The sequence below is a fragment of the Triticum urartu genome, chromosome 7A (assembly GCF_056163025.1).
Source record: "Triticum urartu cultivar PI428250 chromosome 7A, HENAU_Tu73, whole genome shotgun sequence".
Classification (NCBI taxonomy): Eukaryota; Viridiplantae; Streptophyta; class Magnoliopsida; order Poales; family Poaceae; genus Triticum; species Triticum urartu.
In genome coordinates, this window is record NC_141879.1 from 36,992,788 (window position 1) to 37,012,791 (window position 20,004).

The 20,004-nt window shown below is 43.6% G+C and overlaps 1 long non-coding RNA gene across 1 annotated transcript; it reads left to right on the top strand.

The window, feature by feature from the left end:
* Positions 1-2,626: 2,626 nt before the first annotated feature.
* Positions 2,627-7,256, top strand: LOC147957415 (uncharacterized). The gene is made up of 7 exons (XR_015611486.1): positions 2,627-2,924; positions 3,407-3,481; positions 4,042-4,241; positions 4,395-4,520; positions 5,350-5,450; positions 5,661-5,835; positions 6,900-7,256. It is a non-coding gene; the product is annotated as an uncharacterized LOC147957415 (long non-coding RNA).
* The last annotated feature ends 12,748 nt before the right edge of the window (positions 7,257-20,004 follow it).

Consider the following 20,004-nt stretch of genomic DNA (forward strand, 5'->3'; position numbering starts at 1 on the left):
GGCATTAAGATCTATAGAGATAGATCAAGACGCTTAATTGGACTTTCACAAAGCACATACCTTGACAAAGTTTTGAAGAAGTTCAAAATGGATCAAGCAAAGAAAGGATTCTTGCCTGTGTTACAAGGTGTGAAATTGAGTAAGACTCAATGCCCGACCAATGCAGAAGATAGAGAGAAAATGAAAGATGTTCCCTATGCTTCAGCCATAGGCTCTATCATGTATGCAATGTTGTGTACCAGACCTGATGTGTCTTGCTATAAGTCTAGCAGGGAGGTACCAAAGTAATCCAGAAGTGGATCACTGGACAACGGTCAAGAACATCCTGAAATACCTGAAAAGGACTAAGGATATGTTTCTCATATATGGAGGTGACAAAGAGCTCATCGTAAATGGTTACGTTGATGCAAGCTTTGACAATGATCCGGACGATTCTAAATCGCAAACCGGATACGTGTTTACATTAAACGGTGGAGCTGTCAGTTGGTGCAGTTCTAAACAAAGCATTGTGGCGGGATCTACATGTGAAGCGGAGTACATAGCTGCTTCGGAAGCAGCAAACGAAGGAGTCTGGATGAAGGAGTTCATATCCGATCTAGGTGTCATACCTAGTGCATCGGGTCCAATGAAAATCTTTTGTGACAATACTGGTGCAATTGCCTTGACAAAGGAATCCAGATTTCACAAGAGAACCAAGCACATCAAGAGACGCTTCAATTCCATCCAGGATCTAGTCCAGGTGGGAGACATGGAGATTTGCAAGATACATACGGATCTGAATGTTGCAGACCCGTTGACTAAGCCTCTTCCACGAGCAAAACATGATCAGCACCAAAGCTCCATGGGTGTTAGAATCATTACTGTGTAATCTAGATTATTGACTCTAATGCAAGTGGGAGACTGAAGGAAATATGCCCTAGAGGCAATAATAATGTTATTATTTTATTTCCTTATATCATGATAAATGTTTATTATTCATGCTAGAATTGTATTATCCGGAAACATAATACTTGTGTGAATACGTAGACAAACTAAATGTCACTAGTATGCCTTTACTTGACTAGCTCGTTAATCAAAGATGGTTATGTTTCCTAACCATAGACATGTGTTGTCATTTGATTAACGGGATCACATTATTAGGAGAATAATGTGATTGACATGACACATTCCATTAGCTTAGCACCCGATCGTTTAGTATGTTGCTATTGCTTTCTTCATGACTTATACATGTTCCTATGATTATGAGATTATGCAACTCCCGTTTGCCAGAGGAACACTTTGTGTGCTACCAAACGTCATAATGTAACTGGGTGATTATAAAGGAGCTCTACAGGTGTCTCCAAAGGTAAATGTTGGGTTGGCGTATTTCGAGATTACGATTTGTCACTCCGATTGTCGGAGAGGTATCTCTGGGCCCTCTCGGTAATGCACATCACATAAGCCTTGCAAGCACTGCAACTAATGAGTTAGTTGCAAGGTGATGTATTACGAAACGAGTAAAGAGACTTGCCGGTAACGAGATTGAACTAGGTATTGAGATACCGACGATCGAATCTCGGGCAAGTAACATACCGATGACAAAGGGAACAACGTATGTTGTTATGCGGTCTGACCGATAAAGATCTTCATAGAATATGTGGGAGCCAATATGAGCATTCAGGTTCCGCTATTGGTTATTGACCGGAGACGTGTCTCGGTCATGTCTACATTGTTCTCGAACCCGTAGGGTCCGCACGCTTAAGGTTTCGATGACAGTTATATTATGAGTTTATGAGTTTTGATGTACCGAAGTTAATTCGGAGTCCCGGATGTGATCACAGACATGACGAGGAGTCTCGAAATGGTCGAGACATAAAGATTGATATATTGGAAGCCTATGTTTGAACATCGGAAGTGTTCCGGATGAAATCGGCATTTTTTCGGAGTACCGGGAGGTTACCGGAATCCCCCGGTAACCTAATAGGCCTTAATGGGCCTAGTGGAGGAAGAGGAGAGGAGGCCTAGGGGCTGGGCACGCCCCTCCCCCCAAGTCCGAATTGGACAAGGAGGGGGGGGGGCGGCGCCCCCCCTTTCCTTTCCTCCCTCTTCTCCTCCCCCCAAGTCATAATCCAACTAGGGAAAGGGAGGGGAGTCCTACTCCCGAGGGCCGGCCGCACCCCCCCTTGGCCCCTAGACACACAAGTTGATCTCTAAGATCGTTCTCTTAGCCGTGTGCGGTGCCCCCTTCCACCATAGTCCTCGATAATATTGTAGTGGTGCTTAGGCGAAGCTCTGCGACAGTAGAACATCAAGATCGTCACCACGCCATCGTGCTGACGGAACTCTTCCCCGACACTTTGCTGGATCGGAGTCCAGGGATCGTCATCGAGCTGAACGTGTGCTAGAACTCGGAGGTGCCGTAGTTTCGGTGCTTGATCGGTCGGGCCGTGAAGACGTACGACTACATCAACCGCGTTGTCATAACGCTTTCATTGTCGGTCTACAAGGGTACGTAGATCACACTCTCCCCTGTCGTTGCTGTGCATCACCATGATCTTGGGTGTGCATAGAAAAATATTGAAATTATTACGTTCCCCAACAATAAAAAACACCCGAGTCGGACCAGACCAGCAAAAGAAAAGAAAAACACACCCGTCCACTCCCCAATCCCACCCCTTCTCTACCCGATTGCGCCGCAGCCCCTGACCTAAACCTAACTCAACTGCGCTGCCGCCCCCGATCTGCGCGCCGCCGCCCATCCTCTGGTCCCCTCGTGCCACATCATCTCCGACCCTGGCCTCCCTCCCCGCAGGGCACCATCCGCCCAGGAGCAGCAGCTTCGTCTGCCGCGCCGAGGAGAAGCAGCGCTGTCAACCGCCGCTGAGGATTCGCCACTGGTTTTCCTCCACCTGCGACCTCTGTTCCGGCTGATTTCCTTCCCGTCTGTGAGTGGTTTCTCGTCGCCCCTTCCTTGCCCCACCTCCAGATCTGGTCGCTATAGGTGAGCTGGGTCAGTGGTTTTCTAGTACGTGCAGGTAACTAACCGGATCCAGGCATGAATCGGTTGGCCTCTTCCAGTAGATAAATAAATCTATGGTTGTTCTTATGCCTGCATCATCCACAAATTTGTAGCATGTAACAATTTCCTGGCCGAGGCATTACAAAGGAGAGGGATGCGTGTCATTCTTCTGTTAGAATTGTAATTATGTTTCCCTTTGTGAGTGGCATATTTCATTTTTCATTTATTTTTTTCTTATTGCATGGATGCCAGCTTTCAAAGCCTTGTAGCTAAATCTGATTATGTGTGGGTCTATGAAGTCACAAATGTGATCTGTATGTCCTAATTATGTACACATGTAGTGATGCCTCTATCCAATAGAAGCATTTGTCAGTAATGTCCTAACAATTAGTTAATCTTCATATGTAGGTGGTGGAGGCAAGTCAAGAATTTACGTCGGTTCTGTTACAGGAACAGAGGATAGTCCTCCTAAGATGCTTAATGGTACAATGTGTAATGTCATTATAAACATTGGATGCATTAGACTGTCATAGTACCTAGTTTCTATCAATAAAAAATGATAATAAGTAAAGGCACAGTATGGTGATAGTAAATCTGGGTTATGGAAGAACATTGAGTATTTGGTTTCTATATTTATATATGTATAGCAGCACCCTGATTATGCGAACAGTATCAAATCCTGAGCCTTAATCACGGCAACTAGTATAAATGTATGGTTAGTTTGCACGCACATACATATGAATATTATTCCAGCAAGAATGCTAGCTGCTACTCCCTCCGTCCCAAAATGTAAGACGTTTTTGAGACTTAGTCTACATTTCGGGACAGAGGGAGTAGCATGTATATATCCCAGGTACTTTGCGTATAGGCCAGCGGTAAGCCTTGTTTCTTCTTTTTAGATTTTTCCTTGATATATTCTCCTTGTTGAACTAACAGTTTTTGGCATCCTGGCATGCTGCCATTCTGCTGGTTGGATCTTGGTTACCAATTAATATTCAGGACATGACTCTCTTTTAATTGATTGATTTCCTTGCTGCGAGCAGATGGTTGCTGATGACAATGATCTGTATTTTGGATGATGATGATGGTGATGAGCCATTGATGCTAGAGCATGAAGCAGGGTTAGCCGAGGCCCTGTCCCTGATGCTGATCGGTGGACCGTTGTGCAGCCTAGGCATGATCAGCCTGGGCAATAGTAAATTAAGCAGAGGAGAAGCAAAACTTGGCGCTGGTTGGTCTGAAGGTAAACAAGTGTCATTGTTTTTTCTATATCGTTGCTGCTGGAAAATGGCATATTCTACTATATGCATCTTTAGCTTTGGAGCACATACATGTGAATTAGATAGATACATGTTTTTTCAAATATATATTGCCAATGAATATGCCTGGTTTGTAGGTAGAGTTGGAATCCCTCTAGTCCAGCTCCAGGCAGGAGGTCGGTTGGAACTGGATCAGTATCAGGATTAGGAAGCAACCAAATTGCCCTTTTGATCAACTACAACAGCAACAACAATCAATTGTGGTAATAAACAACAACTCTCCTCCCTCTGCACTTTCTGTATCATCGCATTAATTCTGGCCAGTTTATGGTCTGATGCAAGTGGCCTGACTATCTTGTTATTGTTGTTTGGTAAGGAATTAGTTATTGTGCATAAATGCAGTTATCTTATTTTGTTCTGGACTTGTGATCCCTCTTTGGCTAAGATGTTCTAGTCGCTGTCGGAACCGAAAATGGAGTCCCATGCAAGCCACAGCAACATCAATTATTCTTTATTGCTTTTGTTTTCATCGTTTAAGTGGTGTTTGTCCTGTTTACATTGATATATCAAACTGAATGCATCTTTTTGCGGGTTGCTCCTCTTGAGGTTTTTATTGAATGATATCGATGTTGCTTGCTTATAGATTAAATTTCAGGTTTATTTTATTGAGTGAACAGTCTAATCTGGTACAGCAGAAATTGCTCTTTACTTTGACCCTTGCAGACCATGCGATCGATGCTTAATATTTGTTGGTTCTAGGGACTGGACTTGTAGTAGTAGTAGTTTTATTATTCAACCATTGTTCATCAAATCTACCAGTTCGGTCCAGGATAAATAAATACTAAACCATGATCAAGTTGCTGCTTGGTTGAAACTAAACTAGATTAAATTAATGGAGGGTTTTATAAATAAGTTCTTTTGCATCGTCCAGATGCAGAGGCCGGGGGTCGTCCTCCTTTTCTAAAAAAAAATTAAGTTCTTTTGCTTAGAATCTACATGTGATCTTCTTTCTTTATTTCTTTTGCCACTTGATTGGATGTCTGACCTTGGAATAATATGATATTTATTTTCCTGCTTGATTTTTTGCTGCAGGCACTCGACTCCATGGGCGAGGAGGACGACCGGACCCCAAGCCCAAGCCGACGGATTGACGCCACTCGACTCCAGCCTATTCCTTTATTGTGGTCTTCCATGTACGAGGCTGGTTCAATTATGCATGGTTTCAATTCATCATATGATATTTCGCAATGCTGCATGATGTGTGTGTATATTGGAGTTCCTACCGCACAAGTAGAGACACTAATTGTTAGTCACATAAGGACATCATGTGTTTTTATTTAGTACAGCCATGCACGTGAATTTTAGAAATAAATTAGGAGCCTCATTTGCTCTATTTTTTGCAGAAACTACCTGAAGAAGCAGTTGAACCGCCAGCATAACTGGCAATGGAAATTCAATTTCGTCGACAAGATGAACAAGTTTCTACTCTACTAGAGCGCACGGAATAAATGCAACGGCAAAATGGAGAGATGCATCAAGTTCTCTTTTCTCAACGAATCAGAAATGTGGAAACACCAGGTATTATTCTTGTCAATTTTTTTCCATGAGATGACACTGCTATGTTTCGTTTGATGCTTGGGTCAGGAAGACATAGGTTCAGAATGGGGAAAATTGTCCTCAGTTTGAACTAAAAACTATTATTTTTCTTTTGGGCCATCTTTATATTTTTCTTGTCAGGTTTCATGCTTCCTAACTAAACACATACAGTGTAGTCTGTAGTGTCATTATAAATAGATGATGCATCAGGCTACTGGAGTATCTAGTTTCTATCAGAAATAGATAACAATTAAGGGCACGATAAGGTGATACTGAATATGGGTTATAGCAGAACATAGAATGTTTGGTTTCTATGTTTTTTATATGTGTGCAGCGCAACCCCCATTATCATGCAAATAGTATCAAGTTCAGAGACTTGATCATGGAAGCTAGCAGAAATGTGTGATTTAGTACGCAAGCTAAATTGAATGCTTGCTTGCATATTTGTTCAAATACGGTGAGTGGTACAATTGTCCGTCAGTGTGCAATTCCTAGTAGCTAAACTGAAGCTTGCTCTCTTTTAAAGATCAGCCACAAAAAAATACTTGACCGTTATTTTTCTGGGAAGCATATTTAGTTCAGTCCACATATTAGGATTCCACCTGTCTCCTTTTGTAGGTAAACATAGGTGTTGTAGCCTTTTGCTGATTGAGTAGCTTCGAATGCAATCTCTAAAATTACAGTAAGGACCATACTCCTGATGGCTTAGAACAACCTGATTGCTCATCAGCGAGTTCATACATTTTTATAGTAAGCCATTTCTGATATGCTAGGTGCTTGCTATGCTGACTTTGGTTTATATTCTAATAAGGTTACCTTTTGTAACTTGAATCTTTGCTTTATAACTATAGCATGCATGAACCGCAATGACATGCATAATTTTTATTAGAGAGGTCAGGCAATCAAGTATCAGTTTACTTTTCTTGTATGCAAGTTGGTGTGTTGTACATCTTCTGTTTCTTAGACCTTTGGACTCAAAAGGCAACTCATGAATTTGAATACATTGTACTGTTTCAAAGATTGCTGAAACATGAATTCTTTTGTAGGGACAAATGGTAGAAAGTAGCAAGTCCACTAGTTGATTGAAGATCTTCTCGTGATTGCTTTTCTTGAGGACATGGATGACACATTTTGTTCCTATGGAAGTTGATTTGGCTTGGCGATTGAAGATTTGGTGTTCCATAAGTAGCAGTCCAAGGAACAAGCACTTGGTCTATTATGAACTTTGGCCATTATGTTTGTAACATGCCTCTCTTGTATATCGGACTTGTGTATTTCCATAATGGTTGTAGCTAACTTGGGTGAAGAAAACTAATGAATCTTGTATATATATAATGTTGAATTAATGCATTGATCAATGATATCTCGTGATGAATAGAAGAGTGCAATTGCTTGTATGTGTACATGAATTCAATATTATTAATGTAATTTCATAAAAAAATATTGCTCATTTGCATTTGTGCTCAAATGTAGAACACCGACAGCAAATGTGTCGGTAGAAGTATTTGACGTCGCACAAACTGTCGACATAGCGCATTGATAGACAAACTGTCGGCGTATCAATGGACGTCGCAAAATTTGTCGGCATAGCACACTGGCAGATGAACTGTCGGCACATAGTAGTCTGTCGGTGTAGATCCCACAGTGTCATACTTTTTGTCGGCATAGATTTATTTGTCGGGAGAGACCTTTCCCGGCAGGACTATAGGCGACAGCTCCTTTATGTCGGGAAAGGTCTTTGCCGACACAAAATGTGTCGCCTTAGGTGACCTATGCTAACAGATTGTTTGACGTTGCTTTGAGTGTCATGGTGTAGTGGACATAGCCCTTCTTTGCAGCAATGAGGACAATCCTCAGTTCACGGACCCAGTCCGCATAATTGCTACTATCAACTCTCAACTAAATTTTCTCTAGAAACATATCTAAAACAGTAGAACCAAAGCGTGAGCTACGACATAATTTGCAAAGACCTTTTGACTATGTTCATGATAATTAAGTTCATCTGGTTATTTAATGAACTTCCACTTAGATAGACATCCCTCTAGTCATCCAAGTGGTACATGATCCGAGTCAACTAGGCCGTGTCCGATCATCACGTGAGATGGACTAGTCATCATCGGTGAACATCTTCATGTTGACCGTATCCACTATACGACTCATGTTCGACCTTTCGGTCTTCTGTGTTCCGAGGCCATGTCTGTACATGCTAGGATCGTCAAGTTAACCTAAGTGTATTGCATGTGTAAATCTGGCTTACACCCGTTGTATGCGAACGTTAGAACCTATCACACCCGATCATCATATGGTGCTTCGGAACAACGGACCTTAGCAACGGTGCACAGTTAGGGGGAACACTTTCTTGAAATTATTGCGAGGGATCATCTTATTTATGCTACCGTCGTTCTAAGCAAATAAGATGTAAACATGACAAACACCACATGCAAATCATAAAGTGACATGATATGGCCAATATCATCTTGCGCCTTTGATCTCCATCTTCGAGGCGCGGCATGAACACCATCGTCACCGGCATGAAACCATGATCTCCATCATCGTGTCTTCATGAAGTTGCCTCACCAACTATTACTTCTACTACTATGGCTAACGGTTAGCAATGAAGTAAAGTAATTACATGGCGTTTTCATTGACACGCAGGTCATAAATAAATTAAGACAACTCCTATAGCTCCTGCCGGTTGTCATACTCATCGACATGCAAGTCGTGATTCCTATTACAAGAACATAATCAATCTCATACATCACATATATCATTCATCACATCCTTTTGGCCATATCACATCACATAGCATACCCTGCAAAAACAAGTTAGATGTTCTCTAATTGTTGTTGCATGTTTTACGTGGCTGCTATGGGTTTCTAGCAAGAATATTTCTTACCTACGCAAAAACACAACGGTGATATGCCAATTGCTATTTACCCTTCATAAGGACCCTTTTCATCGAATCCGATCTGACTAAAGTGGGAGAGACAGACACCCGCCAGCCACCTTATGCATCAAGTGCATGTCAGTCGGTGGAACCAGTCTCACGTAACCGTACGTGTAAGGTCGGTCCGGAACGCTTCATCCCACAATGCCGCCGAATCAAGATAAGACTAGTAACGGCAAGCAAATTGAACAAATCATCGCCCACAACTACTTTGTGTTCTACTCATGCATAGAAACTACGCATAGACCTAGCTCATGATGCCATTGTTGGGGATCGTAGCAGAAATTTAAATTTTTTCCTACGTGTCACCAAGATCAATCTATGGAGTAATCTAGCAACGAGGGGAAGGGGAGTGCATCTACATACCCTTGTAGATTGCTAAGCGGAAGCGTTGCAAGAACGCGGTTGGTGGAGTCGTACACGCAGCGATTCAGATCGCGGTCGATTCCGATCTAAGCACCGAACAACGGCGCCTCCGCGTTCAACACACGTACAACCCGGTGACGTCTCCCGCGCCTTGATCCAGCAAGGAGAGAGGGAGAGCTTGGGGAAGACTTCGTCCAACAGCAGCACGACGGCGTGGTGATGGTGGAGGAGCGCGGTACTCCAGCAGGGCTTCGCCAAGCACTACGAGAGACGAGGAGGGAGAGGGGTAGGGCTGCGCCAAGAGAGACAGCAAATCACATGTGTTGGGCAGCCCCATACCTCAAGTATATATAGGGGAAAGGGAGGGGCTGCGCCCCCTCTAGGGTTCCCTCCCCAAGGGGGGCGGCAGCCCTAGATCCCATCTAGGGTGGCGGCCAGAGGGGAGAGGGAGAGAGGGGGCGCCCTAGGGTGGGCCTTAAGGCCCATCTGGACCTAGGGTTTGACCCCTCCCACTCTCCCTGCGCCTTGGGCCTTGGTGGGGGGGGGGGGGTGCACCAGCCTACCTAGGGCTGGTCCCCTCCCAAACTTGGCCCATGCAGCCTTCTGGGGCTGGTGGCCCCACCTGGTGGACCCCCGGGACCCTCCCGGTGGTCCCGGTACGTTACCGATAGCACCCGAAACTTTTCCGGTGTTCAAAACGGGACTTCCCATATATAAATCTTTACCTCCGGACCATTCCGGAACTCCTCGTGACGTCCAGGATCTCATCCGGGACTCCGAACAACATTCGGTAACCACGTACATACTTTCCCTATAACCCTAGCGTCATCGAACCTTAAGTGTGTAGACCCTACGGGTTCGGGAACCATGTAGACATGACCGAGACAACTCTCTGGCCAATAACCAACAGCGGGATCTAGATACCCATGTTGGCTCCCACATGTTCCACGATGATCTCATCGGATGAACACGATGTCAAGGATTCAATCAATCCCGTATACAATTCCCTTTGTCTATTGGCATGATACTTGCCCAAGATTCGATCGTCGGTATCCCGATGCCTCGTTCAATCTCGTTACCGGCAAGTCTCTTTACTCGTTCCGTAATACATGATCCCGTGATCAACTCCTTGATCACATTGTGCACATTATGATGATGTCCTACCAAGTGCGCCCAGAGATACCTCTCCGTTACACGGAGTGACAAATCCCAGTCTCGATTCGTGCCAACCCAACATACACTTTCGGAGATATCCGCAGTGCACCTTTATAGCCACCCAGTTACGTTGTGACGTTTGGTACACCCAAAGCATTTCTATGGTATCCGGGAGTTGCACAATCTCATGGTCTAAGGAAATGATACTTGACATTAGAAAAACTTTAGCATACGAACTACACGATCTTGTGCTAGGCTTAGGATTGGGTCTTGTCCATCACATCATTCTCCTAATGATGTGATCCCGTTATCAATGACATCCAATGTCCATGATCAGGAAACCATGACCATCTATTGATCAACGAGCTAGTCAACTAGAGGCTTACTAGGGACATGTTGTGGTCTATGTATTCACACATGTATTACGGTTTCCGGATAATACAATTATAGCATGAACAATAGACAATTATCATGAACAAGGAAATACAATAATACCCATTTTATTATTGCCTCTAGGGCATATTTCCAACATGAATAATCAGGAAAATCCAGTTTTTGAGAAACTAGACAAAATTTTGATGCCTTTATCTTATGAACTTTTATTTCCCTTGATGTTTCTTAGAGCATTACCTAGAGTACTTTCAGATCATGCTCCCTTGCTATTAGACTTTGGCTTAAATTCACCTAAGATCACTAGGCCTTTCAAATTTGAACTTTGTTGGTTTTTGAGAGAAGATTTGAATGTGGTAGTTATTAATATTTTATGTAATGTATATTTTGGCAAAAACTTACTAGATCAGTGGCAGAGAAGAGCCGGGGAGCTTACGAAAAATACTTAAAGGATGGAATTTCTAATTATGTCTGAATGCATAAAAAACAGAAATTCTTTCTTACACAAGCTATAGACGGTATTGATAGAGCGAGCAAGATGGTAGGTTTAACAAAGATAAGTATCTCATGAGGAAAGGATTAGAGGAGAAACTAGAAAAAATAGAAAGGAGGAAGAGATTAATTGGTTGCAGAGATCGAAGGAGAAAGAATTGCTAGAGGGAGATGCTCTAACAACTTATTTTATGTCTAGAGCTAGTAGCAGAAAAAGAAAAAAAAGAATTATTTCTCTTAATATTGCTACTAATGAAGTGATACAAGGAGATTGAGATTTATTGTTGCATGCCACTTCTTTTTATAAAAAAATGTTTGGCCCTACTGAACGTGTGAGAAATTTATCTCTGGATATTGCTATGCCTGCTGTTTTGAATGATATAGATAGAAAAATATTAGATAGAGAATTTACTCTAGAAGAAATTAAGGTTGCTGTTTTTGACATGAAACACGATAAGGCCCCTGGTCCAGATGGTTTCCCTATAGAATTTTATCAAAGATACTTGCATATAACAGGTCATGACTTTTTTTATCTCTTTTGTGAATTTCATAAAGGAAAGTTAGACTTAGCTAGGTTAACTATGGAGTACTTGCTCTTACTAATGAATGTGTAATAGTGTGACAGATTTATTTGGATAAAAAATTCAGAGACTCGCTATGTTTGTGATCTTTGGTGCATGCTATAGTTCAACAATTCCGCTAAGATAATATAGTATGTGTATGCATGAAGAAACAAGGTGTTTGTCAACATGCTAGCATGTAAGGCTGACAACAATTCTGTGCTCATGTCTGTTGAGTTGATTGTTTGTATGGCAGTACTCCATGTCTTTCACTAATAAGGCACACCATTTGTACTAGTCAACTGTACGTGCTTTGCACGTCAACACTTTATCATGAGCACACAAAAAAAATGAACTCAAAGAGACATGACTTGCACAACATTTTGCTTTTGCCAAATTGTCCATATAACATCCCAAAAGGAGTGACCCTTATCTAAACAAATTAGGCATTGATTGTTTAGGTAAACCAGGAAGTAAAATAATTCAAGTATGTAAGGGGCTGTTAAATTTGTGTCTTGTCGATCATTTTCTATAAACAATTCTTCTTCATTATCCTAGTTATATTGGTGCTATTTATTCCATGTTTTATTCTTCTAAGAAATCTGCAACATGTCAAATTGACCCCTCGTGTCATGTTTCTTTAGGCGCAGCGCGTAAAATACATATGGATACATACACATGTAAACAACACAATTGAGGTGGGCCCAGCAGAACGTTTTACTTGTTTGTAGAAACAGGTTGACTTTAGTATACAACCTTGTGTATTTCCTTTTGTACTTTAGATGAAGCAAGGGACCTTTTCTGTTTCTTTCTCTTGGTCTCTCCCATGGCACGTTTTTTTTTCGAAAAGGGGGGCTCCCCGGCCTCTGCATCAGAGTGATGCATACGGCCATCTTATGAACCAAATAAGCAAAAGGTCAACAAGGTTCCAAAGTCTCGAACTGAAAAAGAAAAAGGCAGCTCACACAGAGCCTAAAAAGCTAGATACACAAACTAGCCAGGAAAAGACGCCACAACCGGCTGGCTAAAAATAGATAGATAAACTAATTGCCTATCCTATTACATGACCGCCATCCAAACCGGTTGAAGATATCCCGAGCTACCATCTCCCAACGGATAGATCCAGTAACCAAATGCTCCCTTGCCTTCATCGGAGTGAGTGGCGACCACGAACGGATCAAAGCTGTAGCTCGGAAAATAACCTGCAAAAATGAATCCGTGATGTTCTGTTAAAAACCAAATCATTTCTGCAATTCCAGATAGTCCACAACAAAGCGCAAACTCCAACCCGAATATGTCTCGCTAAGTCAGGCTCAATCCCATTAAGCCATGTCCCAAATAATGCGTTAACAGAATTCGGTGGATTGATATTAAAAGCAATGTGGACCGTCTGCCAAAGTACTTTGGCCAACGGGCAATCAAAAAAGAGGTGCTTGATAGTCTCATCCCGATCACAGAAACTACACCTAGTAGGTCCTGTCCAATTACGCTTTATCAAGTTGTCCTTGGTTAAAATAACTTGTTTATGGACAAACCACATAAACACTTTTATTTTCAAAGTAACTTTGACAGCCCAAACATGCTTAGAGGTAGGAATGGAGTTCGAATTAATAACATCAATATACATTGATTTAAAAGTGAATACTCCAGACTTAGACAATTTCCAGCATAATTCATTGGGTTGATGAGATAGTTGGACCTCCATCAGTCTCCTGACTAAACGGAGCCATTCTTCCCAACGATTGCCCGCTAGCGTCCGTCGGAACTGAATATTAAGGGGGGTAGATTGAAATACCGAGGCGACGAACACTTCACGTCGTTGAACAATACGGTACAAAGACGGATATTGGATGGCCAAAGGTGTCTCGCCGAGCCAAGTATCCTCCCAGAAACGTGTACTAGAGCCGTTTCCAATAACAAACTTCATCCTATTAAAGAAAGATTGTTTGACTTTCATCAAGCCTTTCCAGAAAGGTGAATCAGTCGGCCTGACTGTAACCTGTGACAAAGTTTTTGTCTGGAGGTACTTGGCACAAAGGATTTGAGTCCACATGGCATCATTCTCCGTTGAGAGCTTCCACAGCCACTTGCTAAGAAGGAATCTATTCTTAACTTGTAGATTCTCAATACCGAGACCCCCTTGGTCTTTCGGTCTACAGATGATATCCCATTTAGCAAGCCGATATTTTCGTTTAAGCTCATCACCCTGCCAAAAGAAACGTGATCGATAGAAGTCCAGTCTTTTCCTAACACCAACTGGGATCTCAAAGAACGATAGGAGAAACATAGGCATGCTCGTGAGCACTGAATTAATCAGGATTAATCGGCCTCCGTATGACATGAGCTTACCCTTCCAACAACTCAGTTTCTTCTCAAATCGGTCCTCGATGCACTTCCACTCTTTGTTTGTGAGCCTACGATGGTGGATTGGAATCCCCAGGTAAGAGAAGGGTAACTCTCCCAACTCGCACCCAAACAATTGCCTATAAGCCTCCTGTTCGTCTTTGGCTCTACCAAAACAGAACAACTCGCTCTTATGAAAATTAATCTTTAACCCGGTCAATTGTTCAAATAGGCATAACACAAGCTTCATATTTCTCGCCTTGGCCAAGTCATGCTCCATAAAGATAATTGTATCATCAGCGTACTGAAGGATGGATACACCACCATCAACGAGATGAGGTACTAATCCACCTACTTGACCATTTTCCTTAGCCCTTCCTATCAAAATTGCTAACATATCCACCACAATGTTAAACAGGATAGGGGACATCGGATCTCCTTGTCTTAGGCCTTTATGTGTCTGGAAGTAATGACCTATGTCATCATTAACTTTAATTCCCACACTACCTTTTTGCGTAAATGATTCAACCTATCGGCGCCAGGCTTCATCGAAACCTTTCATACGCAATGACTGTTGGAGGAATGGCCATTTGATTTTATCGTACGCTTTCTCGAAATCCACCTTAAAAATTACTCCATCTAATTTTTTGGAATGGATTTCATGGAGCGTTTCATGCAGGACGACCACCCCTTCAAGGATATTTCTGTCCGGCATGAAAGCAGTTTGGGACTGTTGCACCACAGAATGCGCAATCTGTGTGAGCCTATTAGTTCCTACCTTGGTGAAAATTTTGAAACTAACATTGAGGAGGCATATCGGCCTGAATTGCTCAATTCTCACAACATCCGTTTTCTTAGGAAGCAGTGTGATAGTTCCAAAATTCAAGTGAAATAACTGAAGCTGTCCAGAGAACAGATCATGGAACATAGGTAGCAAATCCCCCTTAATAATGTGCCAGCATTTTTTATAGAACTCGGCCGGGAATCCATCCGGTCCGGAAGCCTTATTGTTTTTCATCTGTGTAATAGCATCAAACATCTCCTTCTCTGAGAACGGGGCAACCAGAATATCATTTTCGACGGCCGATAGCTGAGGCACATCCTCAGTCCTGGACTCATCGAGGGACACACAATTATCCTCCGGGGGTCCAAATAACTGCTTGTAATACTCGGTAATATACGTTTTTAGGTTGTCCTGTCCTAAAATAGTGCCCTCATCTTGTTCAAGCTGAAAGATGCGATTATTTCTGTGCTTACCATTAGCTATCAAATGGAAGAATTGAGTATTCGCGTCCCCTTGGACCACTTTGCGTACTTTAGCACGCAAAGCCCACTTCAATTCTTCTTCGCGGAGCAGTTCTTTCAACCTCTTCTCCGCCCCATTTTTAACCTGAAGCTCAGCAGGCAGTAAAATAGTGGATTCGGCCTTTATATCCAGGGCCTGTATAAGAGAAAGGAGTCTATCCTTTTCAATCTTATACACACCACTGAGGTGCTTAGCCCATCCCCGTAAGAAACTTCTCAAATGCCTAATCTTATTCTGCCAACGCTCGATCGCAGTCGCGCCTCCTGCACCTCTAGCCCATTCCCTGGCAATCAAGTCCAAGAACCCCTCGCGTTCGAACCATGACATCTCGAAAGAAAAGGTGTTCTTGTTACCCACATGGTTCGGCTCCCCTGAGTCCACGAACAAGGGTGTGTGATCGGAAATTCCCCTCGAGAGAGCTTGCACCGTAACCAGAGGGAACTTTTGTTCCCACTCCACGCTCGCAAGAACGCGATCAAGTTTTTCATAAGTCGGGTTTGGCAGAGCATTAGCCCAGGTAAACTTTCTACCAGAAAGCTCTATCTCCCTCAGATCCAAGCTTTCAATAATGGTATTGAACATAAACGACCATCTGCCATCAAAGTTATCATTGTTCTTCTCCTCTCTCCTTCTGATGATATTGAAATCACCTCCAACTAAAATTGGAAGCTGTTCTGACCCACAGATTCGAACAAGGTCCGCCAGAAACTCCGGTTTAAGCTCGGGCTGTGCGGCACCATAAACCGCCACCAAAGCCCAGTTAAAACCATCTATCTTGGACCTGACTCGAAACTTCACCGCGAAGTCACCCATCACTACACTTCGGACTTCAAGCGAATCGCATCTCACACCGAGTAAGATACCACCCGATCTTCCTCGCGGAGGGAGGCAATGCCAATCGAAATCAATACCACCTACCAGAGAAGAAACAAACTGGGGCGCAAAATTTTCTCTACCAGTCTCCGATAGAGCAACAAAATCTAACTTCTGCTCTAACGCTGCCTCAGCAAGGAACCTTCGTTTAGCCAAGTCCTTCAGACCTCTGCTATTCCAAAAGATTCCTCTCATATTTCATCATGGAATTTTTTAGTGATTCGAAGCCTAGCACTCCTACGAACTGCGGAATCCGGATAGATCTTCCGTTTCCACTTACTTTTTGGTTTACTAGGCTCTGTCTCTCTGTCCTCATAACCGGGTTCACTTAAATTATCAGCATCATTCTTGATGGGTATATCATCATCCTCAGCCACTTGATTTGGAGGTGCTAGATCCGCACACAGATTCTCTAGCACTCTAACCCCTAACGCATTAATCTCATCATCATTCATCGGTTTAACTGCTGCAAGATTACAAATAGTCTCTAAGACACGTTCCGCCTCCAAATCTAACAGGTCATTGACCGAATTAGTGATCTCACTATTCGTGGCACCTAGTGAAACTCCTAACTGGTTTGCATTATTTATAATCTCCTCATTAGAAAAATGCAATAAAGAGTTAGAAATGTTGACGGACATACCAGAAGATGATGCAGCCTCGTGAAGCTTGGCCGCCCTCATAGCGCACCGCTGCTGCATGTCATCCACCTCCGGGAGCTCGTGGATGCGAGCACTCATCCGTCTCCCGGTCGAGACAGGGTCCGGGATCCCGCCAAAAGCAACAACCTCCTCCCTAGTAAAGCCTGGCGCTGAATCCCTTAAAGGGTTAACCGAGGTTACCAGAGGAGGCGGCTGCGGGCTCCCAAGCCCCACAGACGGGTGCCCCACGCCGGGGTCCACTGCCACCGGTGCGAACGGAGAGGGGATGACGGGGGCCGCCTGCCCGCGCCCTCCACCCGCCCCATCCGCAGGTGCAGACGGAAGAACTGTCGGCGAAGAAGAGGCGGTCGTCCAGACCATCGGGAAAGAAGGATAAGCCAGTGCCTCCTGCCCTAGCCCCCCTCCCAACGCAGAAGATGGCGCAGGTATCGCCGCCACCACCGGAGTAGCAGGAGCCGAGGCCACCTACCTCGGGCTCCCTCCCCCGGCGCTGGCCGACTCCAACAGAGGAAGCGTGCGCTCAAACAAATCATCGGAGTCAACCCGGTCACTCCAAAGCCTAGGCGGCGCTGATGCTGGCTCAAAGGACCCGAACCGCAACGAGGTCATAGGCACCGATGGCGATGCTGCCGGCTCAACCCCGGTCCCATCCCCGGGCAACTGATCATCTGGGCGAGAGGCGTTAGACCCCTCTCGTGTGGACTCATCAGTCTGTGCCCCATTGGCGCCCGCATCGCCATCACCCTCATGCATATCAACATCATTCCCATTAACCGCATCTGCAAACAGATCTGTGTCCTCAAACTCAACATCGAGCGGGAACACCTCGCCCCTATAAGTCCAGTTGACCACATCAGGCACGAACTCAATATCCAGAACACTGACTAAAAGCCGGGCCACCCCATGAGCCCGGGTAAAAGCCATATCAACTCTCACCGTCTTCCCAACCAACATGCCCAAACTGGCCACCACTCGAACATCCTGCAAAGGCTTAGACGGGGCCCCTACAAACCGCAACCAGACCTGCATAAGCGGCTTTCCCTTAGGCTCCACCTTCTTCCACTCGTGGAACTCCAGAATGCACGAAGTGCCAGGAACTCTACACAAACCAAAGCTCAACAACCGCTGCAAGTCATCCACCGTGGGGAAATCGACCTTATAGATCTTATCCTCGAGAACCACCAGCTCCCACCGAAAGTCCCCCGGAGCCAGCTCCTGAAGCCTCCGCACGATCTGAGCCTCAGTGACCTCTCCCTGGGTAGCTTTGACAACCCCGGTAGTCAGGCTCGGGGTCTCCTCCGGAATCTCTCGCGCAGCCGGTGATTCAAAGAACATGAGCTCAGCACAGTAAACTCCATACACAGTCAGTGACGGAGCCTGGTCACGCAAAAACGGGCACTCCCCCGAGGCATGAGCCGGCTTGCCACACGTACTGTTGATTTGTGTGGAGATTACTGGAAGCAAGGGAGAGAGCAAGCCACGTGAGTCCTCCACCTGATTGAAGATGGGTCCCATGCTCAGTATTGGTTCACTTCAATTAATAAAAAATCCTAGGCCAGGTACTGGCGTGCCGCATGCTTGTGCCCTCTGTGCATGCGGGAGCCTCGCAAGTGGTACGACCAATGCGAATCCCAGGCATTTCAGCCGTAGGATATTCAAATCCAACGGTACGTATGGCATCAAGACGTTTCGTGGAGTTGCAGCGAAGCAATGTGAGCCATCCGATTGAAAATATCCAACGGTTAATACTGAGAGTTATTCGTACACTATAGAGTAGTATAGAAATACTACTGCACAGTTTTGTTTGGCACTGTTTGTAACATCTCAATATATACTATTTGGTCCTACAGTTGTATATTGTTTTCAGAAAGATGAATCACTGTATGCCGTTCTTTTTATCCAGAACGTATGCATATATATGGTATACATATTAGGAAGTGAGCAGACATAAGAACTATGCTTTCATAGACTAACTAAGTAGGTAATTTTAAAAAGGTAATTATCATATGAACTATTAGGTTATCTCTGTTCAGTACTTTAGTTAAATAGATCATGATTGTTTTGTCACATTACCTCTTAGATTTGTCTATGTACGTACATTATTAAATTGCTACATGGAGGATTCATTTCCAAAATTTGCTTCATTTTCTATGCCCGAGATGGGTGGAATAATAACTAGATAACTTAGCAACTTCCTTCATGGCATGATTTTACAAACATATGACTATTTTGAGACCTGTCACACAGCTTAGAATTTAGTGGCGCCGTCTATTCCTGACTTGGTGTCTAACTCCATTTCGAAAAAAGACCTGGTGTCTGACTCGGGCAGACAACAAGCACGTATATGGCTTTACTAATATTTGGTAATGGAGGTAAAAATAAATGATGTTGAAAGAGACGATGATGCTTATTCATTGGAAAACAGTAGATGCCTGAATAGATGAGATGGTAAAAGAGCAAATAATAGATGAGATGGTAAAAGAGCAAATAATAAAGCATTTAAAATAACAACAACCTGTTTTTTTTCTTTTTCTTTTTTGCGAAAAACAAAAACATGTTCTTTTCTAGTTGACAACGTGATTTGTTTGTACGGAAGTTTAGTAGCGTGGAATTATTTGTATGTATTTTATAGGGTCAGTCTACGTCTTAGTCGACTGAGACATGATTAAGCCTCGGTCACTGACGTCAACATGCCTAATTAGTTTGTGTTTTGCTTGTAGCGTATTAGGTGTTTGTGACTTGACTTGGGTTTTGAAACCCCACGGGCACAACCCGATTGATGATTATCGCGAGCGCAAAGGTTTTCTGGGTTTGACTTGTAACATGGGCTTCAGAACGTCAGGGCTGTTGATACCTTGTTATTTTTTGCTTTTTCTATGGTCTTTGTCTTCTATTTCAACTTTCTTTTTGTTTCTTCTCTTTTCCCTTTAGTTTTAAGTAGTTGTGCACTTAAAAATGTAAAATTTATATAGTTGCAATTTTGTGTCTTGTAATAGGCACACAACTGTCCCCTCTCACTCGACAGAATATTGGTGAATTGCAATCGTGTTGAAGAAA